The sequence below is a fragment of the Patagioenas fasciata genome, chromosome 15, assembly GCF_037038585.1.
Source record: "Patagioenas fasciata isolate bPatFas1 chromosome 15, bPatFas1.hap1, whole genome shotgun sequence".
NCBI classification, from domain to species: Eukaryota; Metazoa; Chordata; class Aves; order Columbiformes; family Columbidae; genus Patagioenas; species Patagioenas fasciata.
Genome location: NC_092534.1, coordinates 12,844,178 through 12,869,948, shown reverse-complemented (window position 1 = coordinate 12,869,948; position 25,771 = coordinate 12,844,178). Strand labels below are relative to the sequence as shown.

General features: G+C 46.2%; 1 protein-coding gene and 1 long non-coding RNA gene across 6 annotated transcripts in view; both read left to right on the top strand.

Annotated features, from left to right (window-relative positions):
• Positions 1 to 230: 230 nt before the first annotated feature.
• Positions 231 to 10,500, top strand: LOC139829177 (uncharacterized). Of its 2 annotated transcripts, XR_011741530.1 has the most exons (4): positions 231 to 350; positions 3,006 to 3,119; positions 8,894 to 9,096; positions 9,273 to 10,500. It is a non-coding gene; the product is annotated as an uncharacterized lncRNA (long non-coding RNA). The 2 variants fall into 2 exon arrangements; XR_011741529.1 differs by having other exon boundaries at positions 8,894 to 10,500.
• A 3,466-nt stretch (positions 10,501 to 13,966) lies between these two features.
• EPN2 (epsin 2) overlaps positions 13,967 to 25,771 on the top strand; it is a 43,511-nt gene continuing 31,706 nt past the window's right edge. For 2 of the 4 annotated variants that reach the window (XM_071815369.1, XM_071815368.1), the window contains exon 1: positions 13,967 to 14,113. The gene's annotated coding sequence lies outside the window, so the exon portion shown is untranslated. The remainder of the gene's footprint in view (positions 14,114 to 25,771) is intronic. The other 2 variants (XM_065850304.2, XM_071815367.1) reach the window with 1 other exon arrangement.

Genomic DNA, 25,771 nt, shown 5'->3' with positions numbered 1-25,771 from the left:
CAGTGGGTGGGAGAGAGCCAAACCAGGGAGCCCACCCTGCCCCGGTGACACCATCAGCCCACACTGCTGCTCTTTCCACACAGAGTTTTGTGTCCCCGAGGACAGGCAGAGGATGGCGCAGCCGGCTCCGGCATCACCCTTTCCCTCCCAGGTTGCCCAATCTGTCGAGCCTGTTTCATCAACATCCTGTGTTTACCTGGCTGCACAATCCCCAGCAGCGAGGGAGGAAGAGGAGGGAGGGGAGCCTCTTCCCCTTCCGCTGCGGGCCCGGGGAGCTTTGTTAAGGAGGCGATCCTGGGCTCCTCTCTGGCAGGTTCCTTCTGTAGCTCCTTGCAGTGCCGTGGCCCCAGGTGACATTTTGGGAAGGGGACGGGAGAGGAGCGGGTGTCTCAAGCCTGGCTTTGTGGGCTGTAAGCCTGGTCTGGATGGTGGCAGGGCTGGATGATGGGAGTGGCTCCTGCTGCAGCCCCCGGTGTGCACAGGGGCTTTGCTCTGGCCAGTGAGCAGCGACAGGGACAGATTCTGCCCCATCACACACCAGCGCAGAGAGCCCAACACACGCTGTGCTGCCCCTTGCAAAAGGAAATTCAGGGCAAAACACCGTCCCAAGAGAGCCACAGAGAAAAGAGCTGGTGTGACACTACGGGCAGCTCTTCTCAGAAGAAAACCCCACAGCCTGTTCCCCTCCCACTTTCTCTGTCTCCGGTAGAGGAGAGCTGCCCACCGAGCCAAGAAGTGTGTCACGGGCTGGCTGCCATGGCCGTCACGCTGTCCTCACACCCACGCACACAAGCCTGAGCACCGGGTGTGAGGCAACTCCTCTTGCCTCAACGGGAAGGCAGCCCAAGTGCTGCCAACTCAGCACTGCTGGGGATGGAGCTCACGACTCTGGCATGTTTGGCTGGGGATGGAGCCAGAAAGGTGAGGTGATGGGGAGGAAGAGGGATGGACAATCAGGTGATGGAGGGAGGAGAATGGGTCATCCATCCCACCGGCCACCAGCTGCCCCCCAGCAAGACCTTGGAGACCAGAATAAACGTCCTACACTGGGCAGGGTGGGAACATGGCCCCAGACTACTTGTTGGGACACAGCTACTCCCCCAGGTTGTCCCCAGTGCTGGGACATGGAGAGCAAGGTGATGGGGAGGTGACCCCAACAGCAGGGCTGGCCACCCTGGGGGTGGCTGCAGGGATTCAGCCCAATTTTAAGCTCACGCCACGTGAATAGAGCCAGGCTCAGGGGTCAGCAGCTGGCACTGCTGATGCACACACTGTTTAGAGGTGTCACATCACCCATTGCCGCCTGTGTACCTGGGGACCAGTACCGACCCACACCTGGAGCACAGGATGCGATGGGGATCCTCCATCTCTGGAGGAAGCAGGTGCCCCACTAAGCCCCCACAGCAAGAGGAAACGATGTCTTGGGCTTGAAAATGTCATTTCAGTGGTGGTAAACAGGAGTTCAGAGGCAGCACTTTCCTGCTGGAGCAGAGGCCATGTCAGTAATTCCTGAGCATTGGACTGTCCTTGTGTGTAACCATACTTCTCTGTAAAGCCCAGCTCAGATCGAGGAGCTTGTGTCACTGTTTACACCCTGGTGTAACTGAGTATAGAGAGAGCATGGTCAATCCTGGGAGCATCAGGCCCCTCTGAACCTCTCATCATCCCACAGGACCCATAGGAAAACATTCCCAGGAGGAGCAGCCAGCAGATCCAGAACCAGTTTGCCATGCTTGCTCAAACGGAGCTTCAAGACGCCCTTTGAGGCATTGGTGGCCTCCAGCCATGGAGCTGCATCTCCTTGGGGGTCAATTCAGGTGTTTGGGGCTGATATTAGGGTTTCTGGGCTAATAAATCAGAACAGGTCACTCTTGCCCATGGTGCAGGTGGGATGGGAAGTGGAACTGTGCTTCGAGCTCCCTGGGGAAAACCTGAGGGCAGGAGACTGGTGATGGGACCTCATGTGGGCCTGATGATGGATCTGGAAAAGGACTGGAAAGCTTGAAGTCTCAGGTGTGAAATTCAACCCCAAAGCTGCAGGAAAGGGTCATGGAGGAGGCAGATCATCCCAAACAGCCTCCTCAAGACGTGTCCAGCCTTGGATGGCAGCTGGGACCAGCCTCCTCGGAAAGGGCCAAACACGATTTTGGTGAGGAGACAAAACACAACAAGCAGCAGCCTTAGGGGCACCAATGTGGAAGATGTCCCGTGGGGCTCCCAGGTCTCAGTTCTGGGCTGCTGGATGTGACCAGTGCTGGTGCCTGGCTCCAGGGACAGGCATTGCCTCTGTTTTTGTTCAGGGACACAGCTGTGATGAAGACTCAGGTGAGGATCATTTACAGAGATGTTAACTGTTAATGAGTTAACCATCAGGGCCAGCAACAGCTGAGGGCTATTTAGCTCCTTGAGCCCTATAAAATGTAAACGGAAGGCAGAAGCTGGGCTCTGGCTGATGAGGAGGGTGTGTCTTCTATTGTGTCTTTGAGATGCTCCTGAGATCCTGTTCTTCCCTGGGACTGTTCCCCTTGGCAGCCTGGGACACCCCAAGAGCAGGACCTGGACTGCTCCTCTGTCTGTAAGATGTGGTTTCCCTGTGTGTGACCTGGAGAAGACTGAGCTATGCAGCTCTACCTTGATCATCTTGTGTACTCCATGGCTGGGCTGTGCTCGTCCTTGGGCTCTGTCCTGGGACCTTACTGTGGTTACTGATGGGTCTTGAGTTAACTCTGAGACTTGCTGGGTGCTTTTAAGGAAGTCAACCCAGGCTTTGCTTTAAGCTCTGTGAGCAATGTTATCATAGAATAGTTTGTGTTGAAGGGATCTTCCCAGCTCCCCCAGTGCTACCCCTGCCATGAGCAGGGACACCTTCACCAGCTCAGGTTGCTCAGAGCCCCGTCCAGCCTGGCCTGGGATGTCTTCAGGGATGGGGCATCCACCACCTCTCTGGTCAACCTGGGCAAGTACTTCACCATCTTAATTGTAAAAAATTTATTCTTCATGTCTAGTTTTCTGCTGAACCTGCTGGGTGCTGCTCTGGAAATGTTTGATGAGGCTCCTGTGGTGAAAAACTGCTGTGGTGCCTGGCCTCCAATCTTCATCCTTGGTGTTGGGCTGCCCAGGTGAGTTATGGGGAAGGTGAGGTTGCCACACAAATATTATCAGGGTAGACTGGTGCTGCAGCATGTGTGGGAGTGGAGATTTCTTTGCTGTCTCTTGTGGGCCCTCAGGAGCCATACCCAGACAGGGCTGGAAACATACCATGGAGGTGGAGAGAGTCATATCACTGTTTTGATTTGCATGGGATGTAAAATGGATGGGCTTCTTTAACTGGAAGCACCAAAAAAATTGGGCAGGGAGGTGGGGGGGTTTGGGTGTGAAGGCTATTTGCTGTCAGTGTTTGCCATGGGGGAAGGCTCCTCACCCTGAGCAGGCAGCACAGGCTGGCAGGAGTAACTACCTATGGGCAGGGGAGCTCTGTGGCTCCCAGAAGGCTTGTTTTAGGGGAACTGTGAGTTGGGTCACATCCAGACACAGCCTGGTGGTTGAACAGATTCTGAGAAGCTTCCCCTCAACAACAGCATCTGTTATTTTTCTAGGATTTTAAAAAGAAAAAAAAACAACCAAGAAGCCTTGTGACGCGTGTGTAGGTGAGGGGGCCGTGACTCACTGGGGAGGTCTGTGCTTTCCGAGAATAAAAACAATGTAGGGAGAAATTGTGAATGATTGCTCGTGGAGGGGTGGCTGAGCTCTCCACCAGAGGAGTAGTCAAATTTCAATTCCTCCTTAGGGCTGGCTTGTTAACAAAGAAGTTATTAATAACCAATTAAACCATAGCTCATGTCACGCCTTCCTCTGGAAGTGTGGCAAGAGCGGCCACAGTTCCTCCTTCAGCACCAAACCCACCCTGTGCTTGTTCCTGTTGTAGGAGTGTGGGGAGCTTGTTTGGGCAGGTGCCTTGTCACCCCCAGGCTGCTCTGGGGGAGCACATGCCCAGGGGGACATCCCAGGCAGGGCTGTGTGGGAACACCGGTGCAGAGGGGACTCAGCTGTGGAGCATTTGGCTCCCTTTGGAGGGGAGCAGGTGTGCAGAACAGGAGCCCTGTGCAGCAGGTTTTTGGTCGGTGCTAGGGCAGATGGTGTGAGTCAGCTGTGGGGACCACCCATGGCAAAGGGATGGTGGCTGGAGGGATAAGTCTCACTTGCCTGTGGCTTCCTTGGGCTGAGGATGTGTTGCTGCACCCCTGGCCAGGCTGGCGATGCGCCGGGCAGCGAGGAGGAGGCCGCTGGAGCAGGGCCCGCTGGGATAATGCACGGAGCGCCGGATGTGCTGTAAAACCCGAGAGAATCCGGGCACTGTGCTCCTCCTGAAACCTCCTATTCAGGGCAGAGATGGGGAAGACAAGAGGGAGGAAGTGGAGGGAAGATGGAGCACTGAAGCTCTCTGTGTCCGGCCAGCGACGGATGCAGGTGCAGCTGTGGATTCCCCGGCTGCTCCGCGGTGCCCTTTCCTGCGGGGAAGGAGGAGATGGACTCCGGAGTTCCCCTGGGCTCCCAGAGCCCCTGGCTCTGCTTTCACTCTGATTTATTGCTGCTGCCACAGTGTTTGGTGCAGCTGTTTTGATCCTATAGAGCTGGACCTTGAGGTAGCAAGTCTGTGTGGATTCTCTGAGGTCTGATGTAGGGTTGAGCTGTTCCTCATTAGTACAACTTCTCTCCCTTCCCCAGCTGCTCATCTTCAGGAAATGTTGAGAAATGAAGTAGAAGTGAAAACTCCGCTCAGGCTGTCATCAGCTTCATCTGAAATGAGCAAATGGCCTCAAAAATTGTGAGGGGGAATCCACATTCGTTGCCTTGCCCATCCCTACCCACACAGTGCTACTGCGTCTACTTCTTCAGAAAACTGAGCTAAATAAAGCTGTTGCTGTTGCCTTGGTGGCACAGGACACTCGGGTCATTTTCCTGAGTGGGGCTTTTGCCTGTGCAAGGCAAGAGGAAAGAGTGAGCAAAGACTTCTTTAAGATGCCACAAAAAACCTGATGGATTCTTCCCCAGGGCTGTGTTGGTTTGCGATTTCTGACACATCAGCTGTGGAAATCCATGGTAATGTCACAAAAGCCTCTCCAGATATCTGCCTGTGTAAGTGAGACCAGGATCAGGTCTGTTTTAAGGGAAAACTGCCCAGGGGATAGTTTCAAGTTGCATGCTCTTGATTTCTGCCTCTCTTAGCAAATGCTACATGCAGCACTCCTACAAGGCAATTTTTCATTTTAAAGGGAAAGTTGAGGCACTGCTTTCTCCAGAAACGTTCCTGCAGTGCTGGAAATGACAGCATTTCTTTTAATGGAAGAGTTCATGAGAACCCCAGGAAACTGGGGACAAGGGCCTCCTCCTGGGGAAGTTAATGGCAAAGGAACAGTGTGGCCATGCTCATGGGTTGAGTAGTGTAAGGCACTAACATTAGCACAGGAAATAAAAATATTTCCCATGTAGGTGTATGTATGGCACATGCATACATACAGATGCACTTGCAACATCTAGCAAAGCATAAACAGACATATAACAGTATTTTGCTATATATGAAGTGTTCCTTTCAGCTCATCAGGCAGCAAGCATCTGAAATGCAGATTTCTTCTTTCCATCCTTCTTCCCTCTCTTCTCTCTCAGGCTGAAAGAGGAACTGGGTTTGGGGTTTGGTGGCTTCTGGGTTCTGCTGGGGAGCTGCGGTTGCCTGATTGTCTTGGCCATCACAGGCTTTGCACATCTGAGCACCTTGCCAGCTCATGGAGCTAACAATTGGTTGGCAGCAGGATGTTTTGGTGTGTTATGTCCACATGTTGTCTTGTCATATTAATGTTACATGATGGTGTCTTCTGGTGCTGGAGAAGCATTTGGGGCCCTGTTGGTCCTTCCAGCTGCAGGCGCTGGGATTTCAGCCTCTCTGGGCTTGCCTGGGAGCAGGGGGTTGGAGGCACCATGGGGCATCTGATTCCTTGCAAGGGCTCAGATGAGAAATGAGGTGAAATGGCTCAATCTGGGGCAAGCTCCAGCTCCAAGTGGGTTTGGCAGAGCTAAGGGCAGTGCGTGGGAGACTGGGGCTGGTTGCTTCTCAGGGACGGCTATGACTGAGTGCACAGGGCACAAAGGGCTGGAGTCACTCCTGGGAGACCTCCAAAACAGCTCGGGAATATTCTCCCTCTGGAGGCCAGGGGACAAACTCAAAGTCCGCAGCCCAAGCTGATATCTGCATGTTGCTTCCTTAGCTGGGACCAGCAATGCAGCCTCCAGAGGTTTGCGGCTGCACTGTTCTTGGCTTCCCAGGGCAGCTGCATTTACTGGTTCAGTAAAACATTTTAGCATTTGTTTAAGTGTACCTGTGTAGGATGGGGTCTGAGCACCCTGAGTGCTGCAGGCCTAAAAAGCATGTTACCTGTCTGTGTGGCTTAGGAGAGGTTTTAGACTCGAAGGTGTAAAGCATCCCCATTAATGGAGAGTCTGGGGAAAGGCAAGTGGGGGTGGAGCTTTCAGGGAAAGGAGAGCTGAGAAATGGCACATGAATGCTGCACTTGGCTTCTGTTTCCAAAGGTGATATCCACGCAGGTTCGAAGTGCAGAGCTGAGAGCCAGTGCGTGGGACAATAAGAGCATTCATCCTGCTTAAAACCAAAGGTATCCAGTCCAGAATCCAAACATCAGTAGTGGTCCATAGCGAATGCTGGAGGACAAGTATTGGAAATACGTAAGAAGACACATCTTTCCTTGTTAGGTTCTCCTAGGATGTTGGGAACATGGGGCTTGGATGCTCCCTGAAGCAAAGCTGTGTCTGTAAGATGTATCTTGAAAGAGGCAGCCATAAATGACAGCATCTTCAGTTTCCTGACTCCCCCCAGGCTCTGATCTTGGAGCAAAATGGGAGGCTGTGCCATGCCAGAGGGAGAACACTTGGTTCTCATGTTTCTCTCTGATGGTAACCAAGTGCAAGCTGCAAAAGCTGATACAGACCCACTCCTTGCAATGTGCCTGTAATGAAGGATTGCAAGCAAAATAACAGACAGCAAGACACACAGGGTGTCTGGAAATATCTGTCAGTTTTCTTTTGAGGGTCGGACTGGTGGCCTCAGCTGAGGAAATCATCTGCACAGCCCGTCTGTTCCAAGTGGTTCAAATCCTGCTGAGTGTAAAGCACTGTTAACCTGAGCTGCGCAGGTGTCACAAGCTGTTCTTCCAGCCCACTGATAACAGATGTGGGGTTTTCAACACATCAGACAGTTTAGGCTTATTTGCCTCTCACCTTTACTGATCGAGTTATTCAGCTGACGCATCTCACTGAAGGCCACTTTCAGTATTGCTAAAACCTATTGTGGCTGCACCATGGTTTGCACCCGCCACCCTCCCAACACGCTCTGAGTGACGTGTAAGCATAAAAACAGGCTTCTTGACGGACTGAGGAAACCTACTGTCTTCAGCAACTTGCTTTGCAGTTATTTTTGATTGAGGTTGAGGCCGCTGTGGTTTGTGCCTTAGAAGAAACCAGGCTGCGCACAGCCAGTTCCCAGCAGCGCTGCTGTTTGCCTTTTGCCATCTCTGATCACAGAGATGTTTGATTTCTGAAGATCAGAAGGGAATCGGTTCCTTTGACTTCTTCTAATATTCACAAGGTCAGGGAGCAATCCTGTATTTCACCATCTCATTCAGACCATAAGGATGTATAAGCTTGTATTATAGAAGCATTAATTACAGCCAATTATAACCTGCTAGACTAGCCAAGATGCTCAAGTGGCTACTGAAACCTGCTGTTGTTGAAGATGGACATTTTTCTTCAACCAAGGATGCCTTCTGGTTTTAAGTATATCGTGGAGCAGTTGTTCAGCAGGACTGATCCGTGGAGCAGCTTGGTTGGATAGCGTTAGAATTGAATGCGTTCCTGAGAAATTCTTGCCCGCAGTGTTGTACAGTTTGTTTGCTTTGTGGAGTCCTGATATCTTGTCATGATACCAGCTGGTGAATTTTTTAAAATCTGCTTGCTGATTACATGAGGATCATGTATTTACAGCTCTGCACTGTTGTTTAGGTTTTTTCTTTTTTCTGCATTATGAATATACCTGGGAAGCCCTGTTGAGGATGAGATGCTTTTTTTTGTGATGGCGCAGCAGCAACGAGCTCAGAGTTGTGACTGTGAACGCAGATATGAAAGTTGTAACTGGATTTGTGAGCCTGGGAACTGAGGAAGTCACTTGTAGAAGTGGGAATTGGAAACCTAGAAATTGGGCCAAGTAATTAAGCGACTGGCTGGGTTCTGTGTAAACACAAACCAAATAGACAGCCCTCAGTTTTCATCTGTCGAGGGGAAAAACTATCAGCTTTTCAGCTCTGATAATCAGCGATGGGCATCCAGCTGTAATCCGGGGACACAGCAGCACTGTGTTACTGATTGCTTGGTTTAAAAGAGACAGAGCTCAAAATGCCTGCAGCTTCCAGTGCTCCGTCTGCTTCAGGGGTCCAGTCTTTGCTACTGGGACTGAGCGCGATACTATGCAATTTGAGCTAGAAATGGCTGTAGCTCTGCTGCTGAGTTCCCACGGTTATAAGCTGATGTGATTTTCCAGCCAGTCTGTGCTGCCAGGCACTACTCTTGGTGCGAAAATGCCGATTTTGGTCCTGGTATCCCTGGTTCACCCCAGGTAAGTGTGAGATGAATCAGTGCACTTGCCTCCTGTGGGCAAGGTGGTGCTTTTCTGATGGGCCCTGGATTTTTGTGCATAAATGTGAAACTCTTTGTGCCTGAGTGTACTGTGTCCTCTGACAGCAGTGACCACTCGCTGCTTGGTTGTAGGGACACTTCACTTTCCCCCTCCCACTTTCTATTAGTGTACAAAATCTTTTGCCTCCCTCTTCAGCCAGATAGGTCCAGCCTAAATCACCGTCCCAGCCCACACCACCATCTGAGCCCACCAGGAGGAAGGAGACCCAATTTCCAGATGATGCTACAGAGCCAGGAGCTCTTCTTGTTCTCCTGATACTTTCCTCATCGTGACCCTCACAGGGTGGTTTCCCTCAAGGTGCGAAACAGTTGGGAGGAGTGAGGATAATCCCTGGCCAGGTGAGATTCTTGTGCAACAGCACAAGTCATCTTGTGCTTTGGCTGTTATTATGAAGCCTCAATTGGTCTGAGGATGAGCTGGTGGTGAAAGGGAGGGCCTGACTCTGTGGGTGACATTCTTTGGGTGGCTGCAGGAATGACAAAGAGGAACTCTGATGGGTGATGTTGTCTATCAGCTCCTTCCTGGCAGGATGTCCTCTCATCGTGGCAAGGAGGAAGTCGAGAGGGATAGTACGAACCGTACCAATCGCAGGGGAATGCTTGTCCTCCTGTATGGGCTTACAGGCTCTGACTCGGTCACTTGCTTCGGGGAACCAGATGGTAACACAAAATGAGCCCAACTTCATGGCAAATATCCTGGGCCTGAGTTTACTGCTGAAAACTATGGAGAGTTCCAGTGAGTGAGCGTTCCCAGCCTGGGAACAAGCAGCAAATGCAGGCTCTTTAGGTCAAATGTGCTGATTGTATCTTATTAAACAAGAAAAATACCTCCCCACCAGTCAGTGGGGCCTTGCAGTGGCTTTGTCACCTCCTTTTTGCTGATGTGGGTGCTCATCTGACCTTCTAGTGAGTTGGTTCAGGAAGCTAAACTGGCTAAGTAGTAACCCTCCCCCCAAAAAAAGTGATTAGTCTTCATCACAGATGGTATAAGCTGGTGTTGGTGGTAGGGAGGGAACGGGTGGTGGAGGAAGGGCAGGAACCACAACACCCTGACTTAGGTCAATTAAAACTGTTGTGGAATTTCACCCTGAGGCTTTAGTGGGAATTACTGTAAGCAAGGTTGTAGCCTTGGCTTCTCCATGCGGCATGGGGAGAAACTGCAAACTGCACCTATGGAGCAGTAAGGAGAAAGGAATGAGGGAAGGTGCCCGCAGAAGAGAATGGCTCCAACTTCTGAAGAGACATGGTGCTTGGTAATTATTAGAACTAAGCACGTCACTGCCTCCTGCACTGTCAGTGCATATTCATTTTGAGAAAAACAGAATGTGCTGGGCTTGCATTCTCTCTCCTCATGAATCTGCTAATGTGCTCAGAAAAGGTCTGTTTTTGAAAGCCTGTATTAGAGGTGTATTAATTTTGAACTTGTCAGAATGAATATTTGTATGGGAAACAGCTCTACAAGCTTGCCTGCATCACGAATGAAACTAAAACCCTAACGCTGGCTGTAAACATGTTCTATTCTGATTAAACTTGGGTCAGTTCCAGCTGAACTTGGGCACAGACTTACTGGGCTGGACTCTCCCCCATTCATTACCATTCTGATTTTTTGCTCCTTCTAACTACTTCTGCTTTAAAAATGTTTGAAGAAATAACCTAAACCCAACTAAACATGATGGAAATTAAACTTTTATTTTGGTTCTTCCCTGCTTGTAGACAAATCCTTTATGTGTGGTAAGGCTGCAGACCCCATGGATCCATGTGTCTAATCAAAGCAGACAAGAGTGTAACTCAGACTTTGCATATTTCAATGAAATATTCATGAATCCAGGAGGGAATAACCTGGGGTGAACAGCACTTTGTATGAATCTGAATATATTCTGTATTGCTGTCAGCAATATGCAGACAGCTCAGAAAATTCAGAAGAAGGGCTGTGTTTGTTGAGAAATTGCTTCTTTGGCTCTAAGGACAATAATGATTGCATTTGCCCAGATTCTCATTTAATTAGCGGATTTCCCAAACTGGGCACTGAAGGATTTAAGTCCCTGTTTACCCCATGTGGAAGCATGTGGCTTTGCAGGGAGGCTGAGAAAGGCCAACTCCTACTGGAGTCGGTGCGAGTGGAGGGTGCCCAACCTCCTGAGACATGAGGCACGTTCTTACTTGGCTACTTAATATGGACTTAAGTGCTGAACATTAAACACACCTTTGTCAGAGGATGCTAGTCTCTATTTTCAAATTGATTCCTTCGAAGACCTGTAGTTTAGGAGTGGGAAGGAAAATCAGTAATGGAGCAAAAATGACTGTGATTTAGAGATCGGATTGCATACAGTTAGAGCCATGCATCAGGGTAATGAGATTCAGTCTTGTTTGGTTACAAGCACTGGAGACAGCAGCAGAAAATGTGATCCACTGAGCCAGCTCTCAGGAAATGAGAAACAATAGAGTGAGGAAATCAAATTTCAAACTGCAGGGATATATTTATCAAGTTTTCCTTAGAATTTTCGCAGAGCTTTTTGGTGTTCTCTGCACAGCGCTTTTTTTTTTTCCTGTATTTTTTCGGTCAGCCGACATATGGCTGGCGGATTAGATCACTGTAAAGCACTGTTGTTTGTGACCTATTTGTTAATGCGGGGCTGGGGTCAGCGAGAAGAGATGAACGTACTTGTCATTGTTCATTGCTTTTCAAGCCCCGTTCCTGTTGTCACTCGTAGACATTTGGAACAAACTCATTAGCTAATTAGTGGTGTGCTCGGCCCCACGTGGCGGTAGTTGCTGTGTGGGCGATATTCACATTATGGCTGTGGAACAGGCCCTCCTGGGGCTTCCTGGCAGTGGCTCTTTGCTAGGTAAGGTGGGAGGGCAGAGCCGGGGGGTTGCACCCGCTTTGTCTTTGCTGGGAGAGTCTCTTGCACGGCAGATATTGCGCTGCAGTGCTGCTAGTCTTCCTCCTGCTCTCTGCCATGGAACAGCCCCTTGACTCCCACTTGCTGGATTTGCTGCTGCCATCTGCTTTCTCCGTGTGGACTGTTCTGCTGCCGGAGCGGCTACCAGGGAGGTGGCACAACCGTTGGCTTCTGATGGCGAAGTCATTTTCTGAATAATGGCCTTGAACTCTGGCTCTGCCAACACAGCTGAAATGTTGTGGGCTGGGATTTGATAGTGAGTTGGGTCAACATCCAAGGCGTGGTACAGCCTGCCTGAGAGAAGGATGGGCAGCGCCGCAATGAGAAGTTTTCTGCACTAGCTCCTGGCTTTAAAATCACGGGTCAAATCACAGCAATGTCCTGTTGTTAATACAAAACAAGGGCCATAGATCCACTGCCAGGAGCCCTGTCTCACTGTCGATGTCCTCAGGGGACCATCAGAAGCGATTGTCACTTTGTAGCCTGGTGAAGCTCTATCAATCAGGTACCTGACCAGTGCAGCAGGAACGCTGTGATTTAAGCCATTAACATGGGTGTAATAAAAAAATATTTTTAAAAGTATAATTTTACTTGGCTGGCTTATTTTGCTTGCACTAAGTGGCTTGATCTAGTTGACGGAAAATAGAGTTTTGTTGATATAGGTGCACCAGCTGCAGGAGCTCTTTGCTGGGTTCATTGATTCATACGCTGGTGCTGTAGACAGAGGCACCTGGGATGGAGCTGGGAATGGAAAGGAAGCCGCCTCCTGCTTCGGAGCGTTGTCTGCCCAGACCTGGAAGGAAGACAGGCAGCAAGAATCATCTTGTTCTTCCCGTTTTATTTTAACCAAGAGCTCTCTTCTCGTTCTTTAGAACTGTCAGCACCTAATCATTAGGATTAATGAACGTGGCCAGAAACATTAGGTTTCCATCATTGCTGTTTTCTTCTAAAGAAAAAGGGGAAGTATTCTTTCAGCTCCTGCTGATAGCATCAGATGTGTGCCGATCCTTGATTTTTTTTTCACCCAGAATTTTATTCTGCCTAGCTCAAGGTTAACAGCTAAGCCGGCATCACAGATAGCTGCAGAAGACTCGGCTTCCCAGCAACCAGATGGTATTCAAAGCATTCAAACTTGCAGCGTTTCTAAACAAGTTGCTTTTAATGCAGCTTACTTGGTGTTTCATTGCAGTCCCAGTTCTTCCGTATTTAAACCCTGATCAGTCTCCTATGGAGGTCAGCAGGAATTTTGCTACTGACTCCACAGCAGAAAGGGCCGGGCTGTAAGTTTGCAGTGCTTGGCTTGACCTTCCTTTCCCTTGAAAAGCAATACCTTATAAACTGGCTTTTGCTCTGAGTTTACTTTGTTTTGTTATGCTCTGGTAAGGCAAGATTTCTCAAGAATTTGGGTTTTAAATGACCAGTAGCACTGCCTGGAGCCAACTGTAACACGATCACTGCCCTGCAAACCAGCTTCTCTCCTGACCCACAGCAACCCTGGCTGTCTCCCCAACAGCCACGTCCCGTTTCCTTGAATTGTCTCATGGTTTTACGATGGGAACAAATACATTCAGAGTACTGACAATGAGACCACAAACCTCCCCCAGCCTGCGATCCCAGATGCAGGTTTAGTTGTCCCCAGAGGGGAGGATGTGAGCTCCAGCCCACCTAGCACCTCCTGCCACGTTCACACTGTTGTCTCCTGTGAGCTCCCCTTCCCCATCACTGAGTGTGTTGACCAGAAACCTCTGTCCCACCATTCCCAAATGTCCCCTGACCCATAAATGCTCTTATTTTGTACCGGTGGCCTTGTGGGGAGGGGGAAAGGTGGGGTAACTGCACTGTGTGAGGTGCTAGGAGATGCTTTGGTGCCTGGTAACCATCCCAGGGCCCTGCTCTTGGGGGGATCCCCTCTCCCGACAGAAAATGACGGCTTGCCCACCCCAAGTCGGTCTCCTCTTGGCGATCTGGGTGAGGAGGGTGCTCCCCAAGCGTCTTCCTTCCATCAACATGGCCTGAACAAGAGCCGGGCCCTCTCCCGGGGTGCTGCCCGCCTGCCCCTGTCCCTCCTCAGGCGGAAGCGCCGAGGGGCCAGCCGGCCTGGCTGTGAGGAGACCCGGCAGCGGCGAGTGAGGAAGGACGAGAGAGCTCGCTGCCCCCTGGGCGGGCGGTGGCGGCGGGGCCGGGCAGCGCAGGCCGGGGCCGCCGTTCCCCCACCCTGCGATTCCCCTTCCACCCGCCGCGCCCGGGCCGGGGCCGCGCCTCGGGGGCGCGCGCGGCCGCCGGTTCCGCCTCCTCCGCCACCTCCCCCCGGCCGCCGCCATGTTGGATGGTGCGTGTGGGTGTCAAACCCAGCCAGAGGCGGCAGCGGCGGCGGCTGGGCACCGGGACACCCCCTTCCGCGTCTCCCACGGCCCCTTCCCCGCTCCTCCCGCACCCTCCGCACGAAGCGCCAGGTCAGTCCGGGAGCCGCGGGGCGCTTAGGGCGGGAGGGGAGGGATGGACGGACGGCGGCGGCGGCGGCGGCGGAAGAGCCTCCCCCCGCCTTTCCCCTCAGCGTCGGGGTGCGGGGTGGGCGCGGGAATGGCCCCCCGGGGCTCCCTGCGGGCAGGGAGCGGGCCCGCCGGCCGGTTGCGGGGCCGGGGCGGCGGCCGAGGCCGCGGGGCCGGGGCAGGTGGGGCGGGGCCGGGGGGCGCCGTGGGGTGTGGGGCGGCCGGCGGGGCAGCCCCGGCGGGGGCGCGGGGTGGCCTTTGTTGTCTCGGCGGGGTGGGCAGCAACAGTTCCTGCCCGTCATGGCAGCCCGGCGGCGGGGCCGCGGCAGCGGGGAACGCGCCTCCGGGCCCCGCCAGGTCGGTGCTGCCGGGGCTGGAGGCGGGGACACGATCGCCCCGGCCCTTCGCCTCTCGGGGTGCTCCGACCTGGCAGCCCCCGGAAGGGCTTTCGCCGCCGGTCGAAAGTTTGGCCTGCGGTGTCGGGCCGAGCGATGGGACCGGCCGCGTCCCTGGATCCACCTGGGGATGGCGGCCTGTACCGGGGGGGTTCCCGGCTGCGGGGGCCGCTGCTTCGCCCTGTCCGTCACCTCCTCACAGCCTTACGAACCTTAATTCTGGTGGTGTAGGATTCATTTTATTTATTTATTTTTTTTCCCCTCAGTAGCACAGTCCGTTTGGAAGATGTATAATAGTGCATTAATTGTTTTTAATAGTTTATTTTATACATATATATATATATATTATTTCCCCCCACCCCAATCTTTACGTGCAGTACCTTTGATGCTATAGATTGCTCTTGGGTAATCAGTGTGCTGTATTACATTAAGCAGTATTGTTGCTGTGAAACATATTAAAACAAGAATTATCACAGCTACCTACAATGGAAGTTTCCTATTTTAAAGCCATATTGATAACAATTGATCTTGGTTTTATTTGGCCAATGGACATTATAATGCTTCTCCCCTGCTTCTTAAGTATGGCATCGTCACTGATCTGAAAAGCTAAGTTATATTCAAAATTTACATCAATCAGATAAGTTTATTTTTCTTAATCTGCTAAGTATCCTGAATTATATGTGTACATTTTCAACAGGAGGCCTGAAATGCTTGTTCAGATTGTCAAGATGTCTTGCGGATGTTATGGACCGTAGAGGCTGACTTTAGGAGTTCAAAATGCAAATCAGGCCACAGGATTAAGTTTTATTATTCTCTCTGCTGAAATACATGTTTTATGGTAATATGGAACTCTTGCATAATTCCAATGTGTTGCTGTGTTTTGTGCGAGACAAGGTCATAGAAAATGGGATTGTTAGGATGTAAAATATGGGGTCTTAGGATGATTTTTGATTCTAAATACATTGTAATGTTATCCTTAGCAAAATGAAGCCTATTTAGGACGTACTTCAAATATGTTTGTTTTGGCTGATTCTCGGATACACTATTTTGAACAAACTCATATATAGTGTTTTATCGTGAAGAATCAAAACTTTTGATAATTTTTAGTTTATAAACTCAAGGTAATGGCAAACTAGCTAGATAGAGTTTGAGAGATAATCTTCCATATATTAAATATTTAACTGCGTTATCGAAAATTATCAAGTACAAACTAACCATGAGTATGCATTCCTGGAGACGAATTCCGATAAGACTGAACTGATGGCAAGTTTTACTTCAGGAAGTTTGACTTACAGGTGCTGATTGGAACTTCCTTGATGCAATCAAGTAACCGTATGACATCATCCCTCTGTGAGGACGGTTCTTGACTTTTACGTGTGCTGACAAATGAAAACTAATATCTGCCTTTAAGAAATGAGATATAATGACATACTAATAGGGTGGGCTTCTCTCTTTAGAAAAAAAAAATAATGGACCTGTTCTTTAGGTAAGAGTTAAGTAGCGTTGGATAATATTTGGACAAGAAAAGTCCAATCTGCGAGTTACCTGATGATCTTGTCCTAACAGGAGAAGAGATACCTGAGAGCTGGTTGTCAGGTAGCCCGGATGGTAACGCTCATGTTGTTTTTCACGTCCATTATTCCTACAGTCATTTTTAATGAATAGTTGACAAACATCCTATGTCCACTGCAAACAGTGCTGTATAATGCAATGATCATAGATGAATTCAGCTCATACTGACCACATCATTATTTACATAACTGGTTAATCATGCTAATTTTGTTTCATCTGTCAGCCGTTTGATTGCTTTAAAACTTGGAGCTTTTAAAAAGCCTCAAATCTTGGATCACTGCTGTGAAATGCCAAAGGCCTGATTTGTTACTTCATAAAAATGCTGATAGTTTTTCTTGATAGTGAAATTGGTGTTTTGTTTTTTGTGGTTTTCTTTTTGAGAGAGAAATCATTAAATGATAATCTGGTTTAGGAGAAATACAGAATGGTTATGATATTCACGATCCTGTTTTTCTTAGATCTCGTATGTAGGATGGGGAAATGGTTTTGCCTAGTCTAGAAGAATATGTTACTCTAAAATCTTTATTTAATGACTGGTACTCAGGAAGCAACTTCCCAGTCTTCCAGTGCCATATTTGCAGAGCGCTAAACTGTCTCTTGGGATCTTGCTAATAGAAAATGAAAGGTGCTTGGTTTGTATGAACATCTGTAATGTGCTTTTTCCACTTTCCCTTGCTCTGATCTGTGCAGGGAAAGTATCGCAACGTACCAGTATCCTGCTGTCTTAAGTGCTTCAAAGAACAGCGGGTTTTTTTTGTGTATTCCAGTAGCCAGGCTGCTCATTAAGAAGGCATGAGACACCGTGGAGGAGAACAACACGTATGCTGTCCTCTTGAATAAAACCTGCTAGCTCTAATTGTAGGTCTGTTAGCGCTGGTATTCTGCAGCTTGGTTACATACTGCTATGTGCTGAATAGTAGACCATAAAAAGTCCCAGAATTAATCAGTTTAGGTGGCTGTTACAGGATTGCTTTCCTGTTCTGGTGGGGGAGGGGGCTGGAATTTAGAATGCTTGTATGTCAGAATAAGTGAATTCAGAAACTAAGCTCCAGGATGACTTTAGAGCCAAGCGGTTGTCGCAGTTGAGGCTCTTGGTGAGTGGTGCAGGAGGCACAAAGCTGCAGAAAAGCTGGTATTGCTTATTTATCGTTTTGCTGATATTGGTTTTGCTTTTGGTTTTCAAATTCGGGATTTGGTTGACTTTATGACAGTGTTCCAAACTAATGATAAAATTCAAAATAGTTAGATCAAACAGTTCCAAGGTGTGGGATTTTTTAGGTAACTAGAGGTCATAGGCACTTTTTAAGGAGACAGTAGCTTAAATTACGGAGATTGAGTTCCTTCAAACTATTATATATGTTCAGAGTTACCACAAAAAGTTAAATGCATGTAAATATCTAATAGTGAAGTTTATATGAAGGATTTTACTAATTAGAAAATTGGTATAAAAGTATTTTGTGTTTTCTTATGCAGGGACAGGAGTTGGACTCGATCCTTGTGAGTCCTTTCCAACTCAGGACATTCTGTGATTCCAGTTGCAATGTCACTGGCAACTGGAGATATTTACCAGAATTTGGTTTGTAATTTGCTATTGTGCATTTTTACATGGAAATATTACTTTGAATCACTATGCTTAGTGAAATGCTTTTTTTCTGCATAGATAATTTTTAGCTTTTTTTTTTATTATTTTTACAAAAATTTAGCTTAAAGATTGATCTCTGAACCAATGCCCTGTACTGCATTAATTGTTAATAGTGTGTATATCTGTTTTCATGTCACCCAGGCCTGTTAACACAAATGCCTCTTACTAGTGCCTTGAGCTCACGTTCAAGGTCAGACCTGGTCTGTTCATGCTGCCTGTGCCTTGGCTTGCGCTCCGACTTGCAAAAGCCGGCTCTTTCCAGGTGGGAAACACGAGCACGGAGCAGAGAGCCCGGGCACACGTTGGTCCCCGCAGGCAGCGCAGCGCGGCTGGCTCCAGCAGCACCACTGGGTAAAACCAGTCCCAGCCCAGAACCCCCCTAGCTCTGCCTCGGAGGCTCCGCTTATCTGAGTTTTATGGTGGAGGTGGCTGGGTGAAGTTCTAACAGATCTCCAGCGCCGCATGTTTTGTTGTCCTGATGCACACCATTTATTTTCACGTAGTTCTTCTGTGGTTAGGAGTAGAGCTCCCTGAGCTGCCTAAAGTAATTAGTTGAAATTTTTGCATGAGACTTCTGCAGTTTTCTTCCACATTGCTGGCTGCTTCTGTCTTTCCTCCAAATGCTGTTATATTAATGTTGTCTACAGTTGCTGAGTCTTCTGTCATGTAACTATATGATAAAAATATATTAAATGTGCAAGGCATGAGAAGTAGAATAGTTTTGGGGGCTGACCCAGGCAGGAGAACACTTGTGTGCAATCTGCTGCTGTAGAAAAGGTCCAACTTGTCTTTTCTTTTTTAGACTTCTCTCTGTCTCCTCCTATTTTCTTGCCCTCATAATTTCCCTGTACTTTGCACATGTTTACATCTGGTTCAGTGCTTATTTGAATACCATTCCTGGTTCCTCTCCCCAGTTGGGTCACGTACATGTTTCCTATGGCACAGATTTGATCATCTTTAGACCCAGTATTTTGGCGGATGTTCTTTTTCAATGGAAATTTCTGTTATATCCCTTTCATCTGTGAATCATTTGCTCTTTTATGCTTACAGTGCTAATAGTGCAGGACAATGAACAATACTTCTACAAATTAAGTAATTTTTTTTTTTTTTTTTTTATTTCAAAGCTGCTTATTAGTTTAAAATCATGCCAGACACCTTACCTGGAGATGTTTTATGGCCATCCTTCAAGATGGAAATTGGAAGGCTTGTTTTTCGGGGTTGCAGTAGTTATGGCCAGTATTTGGGCCTGTTGTTCTAGAAGGTATCTTAAAGATAGATGATGGAGTGTGAGGATCGGGGCTAAAATGTCACATCTGTTTCTCTAGGGAAATTCAGCAGCCAGATGTTGCTGTAATCTCCCTGCAGTATAACCTGATAGAGACCTTCCTGCATTTCTGTATATGTCACATAATGAAGTGCCTACTAAAATCAAACTGATCCTTTTCATTATTTAAAAAACAGAACTCGCTCTGCATTTCTGTTTGTTGGGTCTGTTTTCTTTGGTTGAGTTTTGCCACCAAGAAATACCACAATATACATTGTATCCATGCCAGGTAAAAATGTTGACATGCAACAAAGGTGCTAATGATGTCAGGGATGTTCTTGTACAGTTTTTTCTTGCTCGCTTTGAAATCATGTTAATTTCTAGACTTAATATCAATTTAGTAGTTTCTGAACCTTTACAAGGACAATGGTCTTTTCATAGCTTTGCTAGAACAAAGACATTTTAAGAATCTTAATAGAGAATAATCTTATTACAACTGCTCCTGACTGTTTAAATCACTTCCTTCTACTTAAATAACAATCTGTCACCAGCTATTTCTTGATGGTCATTTTTGTCAGATGCATTTTATCCCCTTCTGTGTTTTTGTTATATTTTTTTTTCTGATTGTGCAACCCTTAGGTTGGCAAGCAATTTCTCAAACAGTTCTTCTGACTTCATTGGGACTAATCGCGTGAGTAATTGCTCACTGGTGTGAGGATTGTACAGTTCACAAATAAGACCTTTGTTTGTAGGGCCTCATGGTCAAAACCCACTAAAATAACTGATATATACAGTTCTCGTATTCCTTAGGGAAAAGCACAACAAAGTATTTTTAAAGGCAACTTCCTCCCCTGAGATGCAGACTTGAGAGACTCCCTCAAACAGCTTTCCCGGTAGGTAGGAAATCTTTTCTCAAGTGACTAATTCTGTGTTGCTAACTGGGTGAACAGGCCCCAAGCAGCGTTTTAGTTTTGTCATTCTCCTTATTTTTATTTATTTTTTTCCTTTTAGCAGAATTTCTTCAGCCAAATCCATTGACCCCATTGGTGTTGCAGCTCCCTTTGTACTAACTTTCCACTCTGCTCGGACAGGGCTGAGGCTTGTGACAACAGCAGGAAGGCACAGATGTGTGATCCGGCCTGTTCTCTAACGCTATGAAATCAGCCAAAATTGAAGATCATTAATATATCCTCATCCTTCGGTTCTAAATAGAACTATTTCACTACGCCTCCCGTTCTCTGATGGATGGTTAAGCAGAATGTACTCTGTCATGTGCTATATGTAAAGGAAAGCACTTGAATTATTATTTGAAAAACAGAAATTTAATAATTTTAATTATTCAGTTAGCTAATTAATCAGTGAAACACCCTACCATTTTGTGACACTGCTGGAATGTGAATAGGAATGTCTGTTTAGAGAAAGATCTGAATTGTGCGTTTCCAGCAATATTCAGATCCAGGGAAGATCTGGTGAAGCTTTAAGATGGCCCTGCCCAGGTATTTAATCATTTGATAAAAACCTCTCTCTGTAATGACCATTTGAAAGCATAAGACTCGCATCTGTTCTGTTATCTCATGAAATATTTGCCTTCTGAGCCCATCCTGGCTTATTGCATGGTTTTATGATTGCTTCTTGTAATATTATGCTGCTTGCAGTGATTTTTTTTTTTTTTTTAAGAGCTTGGAATGCTTATTACTGATGAGAAGTGTTGCTATTTTTTTGCTGCTGTCGTTGAGCAGAGTTCATTAAGTTAAACTTTGTCTACCAATTTAGGAGAGTGTTTCTCAGAAAGTAAAGATAATGCGTCATTGGAATGTTTTTAGATAGCTAGCATAGGGTTGACACCAAGTGCTTTTCTTAGAAGTAAGCAAATGCAGATCAGAAATCAATTTTTAATATTGTAGTTGTAGTTTTGGGGAATCTCTAGAACTTTCTTATGTGTATTTTTAAAGCAGAAATTTCTGCATGCTACTCAGAAGAACAGGAAGTCTGTTTTTGCACTGGACTATAATTATGCAGCCCATGTTTTTTATACTTTTTCAGCAAAGCAACTGCTTTCTGAAGGTTTTAAAAGATTAGTACTTGGATGGCTCCTCTGAAAGATATTTGTGTTTATGTGTTTGCTAGTTCTCTTGGGGAGATTTAGTAAGTAAAGTAAGGTTTATAATTGTTTTTATTTACGTGGTTTTCAGAATTCTTAAATTTTAGAGACGCTGAATTATAAAAGGTGGTGTGACAGCAAAATCACTCTTAAGCTGTTTTATTGCAGAGAAGCACTGAGGTATATCATCAAAGGATGTGAGGGGTTTTTTTAGTCTGCAAAACTGCTTAAGTGTCGCATTTAAAATTTACAAATCGCTGACCCCTTTGTGAAACACTGAGAGAGACTGAAATGTCTGGCTTTTTTTTTTTTTTACATTTGACTACCTAGTGAATAATCTCCTTTTGCCTAACTGGCTGGTTTAAGCACACTGAATAGCATAATTGACATTTTGGTGTCTATCTGCCAACTAATAGTGTCTGCATATATTTAATTTCACAACAATACAAACATATGATATCTCCAAGAGAATATTTACATCGGCTTTAAAAGACAGAACATGTTCTATAATTGCAGACATGCAATGCTGGGGAGGGCTCTGTGTGGTTGGAGCTCTCTTGTTCTCTCCATGTTCCAGGCTGCTGAAATGTTGAAGAGGTGAAGAACAGCAGGATACTTTTGTAGATTGTCTTCATTAGACTGTTTTTAATATGCTTTATGAGGGGTTTTCTGTTCTGCAGCTTATGCTCTAGATGGAGCAAAGTATGGAAGCACGTACTTGACTTTGAACGTGGGAGTGGTCTGGGGATCTGGGACTGGTCGTTGACTTACAGTCAATGTCAAATACACCACATTGGGTTTTAGTACTGTTAGTTTCCCAGGTGTAAATGCAAGAAACATGCTTGAACATCTGGAATGCAGAGGGAATTTTGTTTATGTACGTGCTGCCACCAAATTGTGCCTGGATGCCTTGAGACAGAGCCAGTTTTAAATTTTTTTTAAGTCAACTTGAATAATGTATATAATACTATAGTGCTTTTTCTTGTCCATGGAAATTCTGATTTTTAGTTTTATTTTAAGAAGAGATTTATTTTTCTTATTCAGAAGAAAAATAAATGTTAGAGGTGGATGAAAGTCTGCGCCTTTTTTTTTCCCCTTTTTTAGTTTATGCTTTATAGAAAGGCCTGAAATACGCCACCAGACTTCTTGTCTCACGAATTCAAAGTTTAGAAATGGAGCTGTGGAAGGTGGGGGGGGTCTGGAGGGAGTGAGAGGAAGGGAAGGGGAGAAACACGCTGGTGCAAGTTACCTTGGTGTCAGCACAATGTGCTCACAGTGGCACTTCTACCAGGTAGCAGAACTGGTGAATTATAGATATATGTGTGCCTGTCTGTGTAGATCATATATCTACGAATCGGAGCTTTAGGTGACCCAATTTATAGTGGTAATGCTGTTGGTACTGGCAAAGTCTACATTAAAAGCACGTTTTGTGCCTATCAGGCTTGTGCAACAGATGCATCTTTAAATGCTTCCATGAATCTCAACTCTCTTTTGTCAAAATGCCTATTTTAACTATTCTAATAACGTGTGGTGGCTTTTGCATTTTCTCCTTTCATGGGAAACCAGAGTAAAAGAGAATTAAGCCCCGCCTGCCGCTTGCATGCTGAACAGATGCAAATAAGAGCCCCGTCCCTCCCGATTGCATCCTCTCTCCTCCTGGCTTTCTACATTGTTTTGATTAAAGTGATTCTGTTGCCAACTCCCAGCCCAGAGGGCAGGTGAGAGGGAGAAGAAAAAAATCCCTGATTACAGCTCAGTGATTAACATATCTTTTTGAGTTTGTAATGTCATCATTTCACAGAAAACAAAGTTCCAGGAGCTTCACAGAGTATAGGGTTGTCAGAAAGGCAAACATCAAAGCGGAAAGAAAAGAGGAGTTTATTTAAAATATAGTAGAAAGACTTAAAACATTCGTGCTAACCTATGAGAGCTATTAAAAATTAAAAAAGCCTTTGAAGCTAAGCATTAAAGATTTAATAGTATTAATTGAATTAAGCCGTGGGAGTTAAGGATATGTAGATACATGTGTAAGTGTATGTATTCTAAGACATTTTCTATATTAAGGAAACTACGGTACTGAGAGTTGAGTTAATTGTACTCGGTTTGTAAAGGCTACCTTAACAACAACATTTTTATTCCTGGACTTAATTAGATTAGGTATCATTATAACTGAAAGTGTAAACAAAAGTGCCGTATACTTACTATTATTTTAAAAACTGAAGTGAAACAGAGAAGACCAGACTAGACATACCTGAACATGGCAAAACAAGCAAAGTAGTTTCTAATCTAGACTTTGGTAATGATTTTGTTTCTTTATATTATTAAGTCTGATTTTTTTTTAAGAGTAAATACCTTTTTCTTTCACTGTTCTGAGAACAATAACTTAATATTGCTATACTCCATAATAAGGTTTCTTCACTCTCCTTTTTACCCCTAGTGCTCTGCCTGTATTCTCAACCCCAGGTGTGGGCTTTTTTTGGTGGTTACACTTTCATCTTAGTCCATAATGTATTTTCTCTTAAGACTGACTGATTTTGGTAGCTTTTGGCTTTTCTCATGTATAGAACTCATCACTTCTTGCTGGAGAAGGATGATGGTCCCTCCATAGCTTTGTAAACAGATAACAAAAAAATCAGAGGTGTGTGTCACTGTAACAGTGGCAGTAACCTTGTGTTGAGAGAACAATGTGTGGGGTTTATTTTGTTGTTTTGTTTTGTGTTTTTTTTTTTCTTTGCAAATCGAAAACTTAAATTAAGACTTAACACATTTGACCTGGATGTTAACAAGCAGGGAAAAGTCAGGCTTTGCAGAAAAATGAGCAGTGAAAACTTCTTGCAAGTGGCTTGGGTAAGGAAGCTGATGTCCAGAGGGGACCAACATCAGACAGGATTTGATTGTCATGGAAATGCTGGTGTGTAGAGACACCACCAACTCTGTCAAGAGGGATAAGAAAATTGAAGGTGATCTTAATACATTCATTTTTCCTCCTTCAGGAAGATGGTTGCTGGCAGTGTAAGGTGAGTTGTTTGAGCTATTCTTGCTGCAGATGTAGTTACTAAATGATTCAGAATGATACTGTACCCACATGTTTTAGCAATATTGATGAATTCATAATGCTTTCTGTTAGCTGATGGATGTTAATGGACTGGAATTTCTTCTGTCCATTTGGACTAGATGGAATGCTCTCCAAAAAAGATCAGAAAAATGGAGTGCGTGAGTTTTTAAGTCACTTTCTTGTTCTGTTTATAAATCTAAAGAGAGAGAATAGTGACTTGCATTAAAACAGTGGTTAAAGCAATAATCCACAGCACAGGGATACGAGGCAGCTATGGGAGGTACAGATAGTAGTAGTACTACACATGGGATTTACTTGCTGTTTTTTTTTTACTATGTCTCAAGCTGTAATCAGCTGCTTCAGAAATATCAGTGTCTTGAGGTTTGATTACACATGGTAGGTATTTTCTCCAGCTGGACTCTTACAAGGTGCGTGGAGTCCCAAGGACACGTGCGGGGCTGCTGGATGCAGAGTCTCAAAGCCAAGAGGGTAAAACGTGTTCTCTGCAGGAGCTGCCAGGAGGAAAATGACCTTTAATAATGGAACAGGCACAGATGCTTTTTAGTAACGAGTCTTTGTCATCCTCTTTGAGAAGCGCAAGCTAACTCCCACTCAAATAATTTTCCGTCTAAATATCCAGAATATATAAGAGAGTAGGTAGAATATTACTGCTGAAGGGTAGATTCAGAAAACCTGAGAAATTGTTACAGTGACAACTGAAAATCTCTGTGTATCTGCATGGGAGAATGTGGGATTCACTGGCATCTTCAAGCCAGATTTTTTTTTCATAATTCTGCAAAAATCAACAAAGTAATACTAAACCAAAATAATAACAAATCTTTTCACTTATGAATAGAAATGATTCTTATTAGTGCCTGAATGAAGCAATTAGAAAATTTTAGGTACACAATGAGGAAAAATTCTTATATCAAATGTGCTGATTTTTTTGTCTTTTAATGGTTCACTTCCATCAAAGATGAGCTTAAGAACATAGCTCAAAATCAGAAACTGGGGCAGCACAGAGGTAGACCAAAGCGACCAGCAGTATTTTTGGGTGCTGTTTCATGGGAAGTGTAACCCAGTCCAAATCCAGGCGGTGGGGTTGGGGCGTCCCCTCCTCTGGCTGCGCGTCCTGTCTGCCCACAGCACTCCTTGGGGTGGCATTGCTGTTCCTGCCAAGGTGGTGATGTGAGGAATACTAGACGGCTCTTTTAGGAAGAGCGGAAAGAGGTAGGGTTGTTTGGAAAAGATTTTGGAAACTGATGTGTATAGTTCCAAAAGATAAAGATATGGAGGAATAAGAGGGAAAGCTGAATAACAAGTGTTACAAGAACAGATGGCTAAGATCAGTGTGAAAGAGTTCAAGGCTTGAAGATGTTAGGCAGTTTTGAAAGACTAGAGGACCCAGTTTCCTTTTTTCTATGCTGTCTTCAACATGAAACAAAATGAATGTGTTACTTTTACTAACAACTAAGCAGTAATATATTTCCCAGAAAACTCGCTGCAGTTCTTGCGCTGTTACATGCTGAAGACAAGCCCCAGGTCTGCACCGTCATCTTTAACTTGACCACCAATTTGATCTTTCAAGGTGCA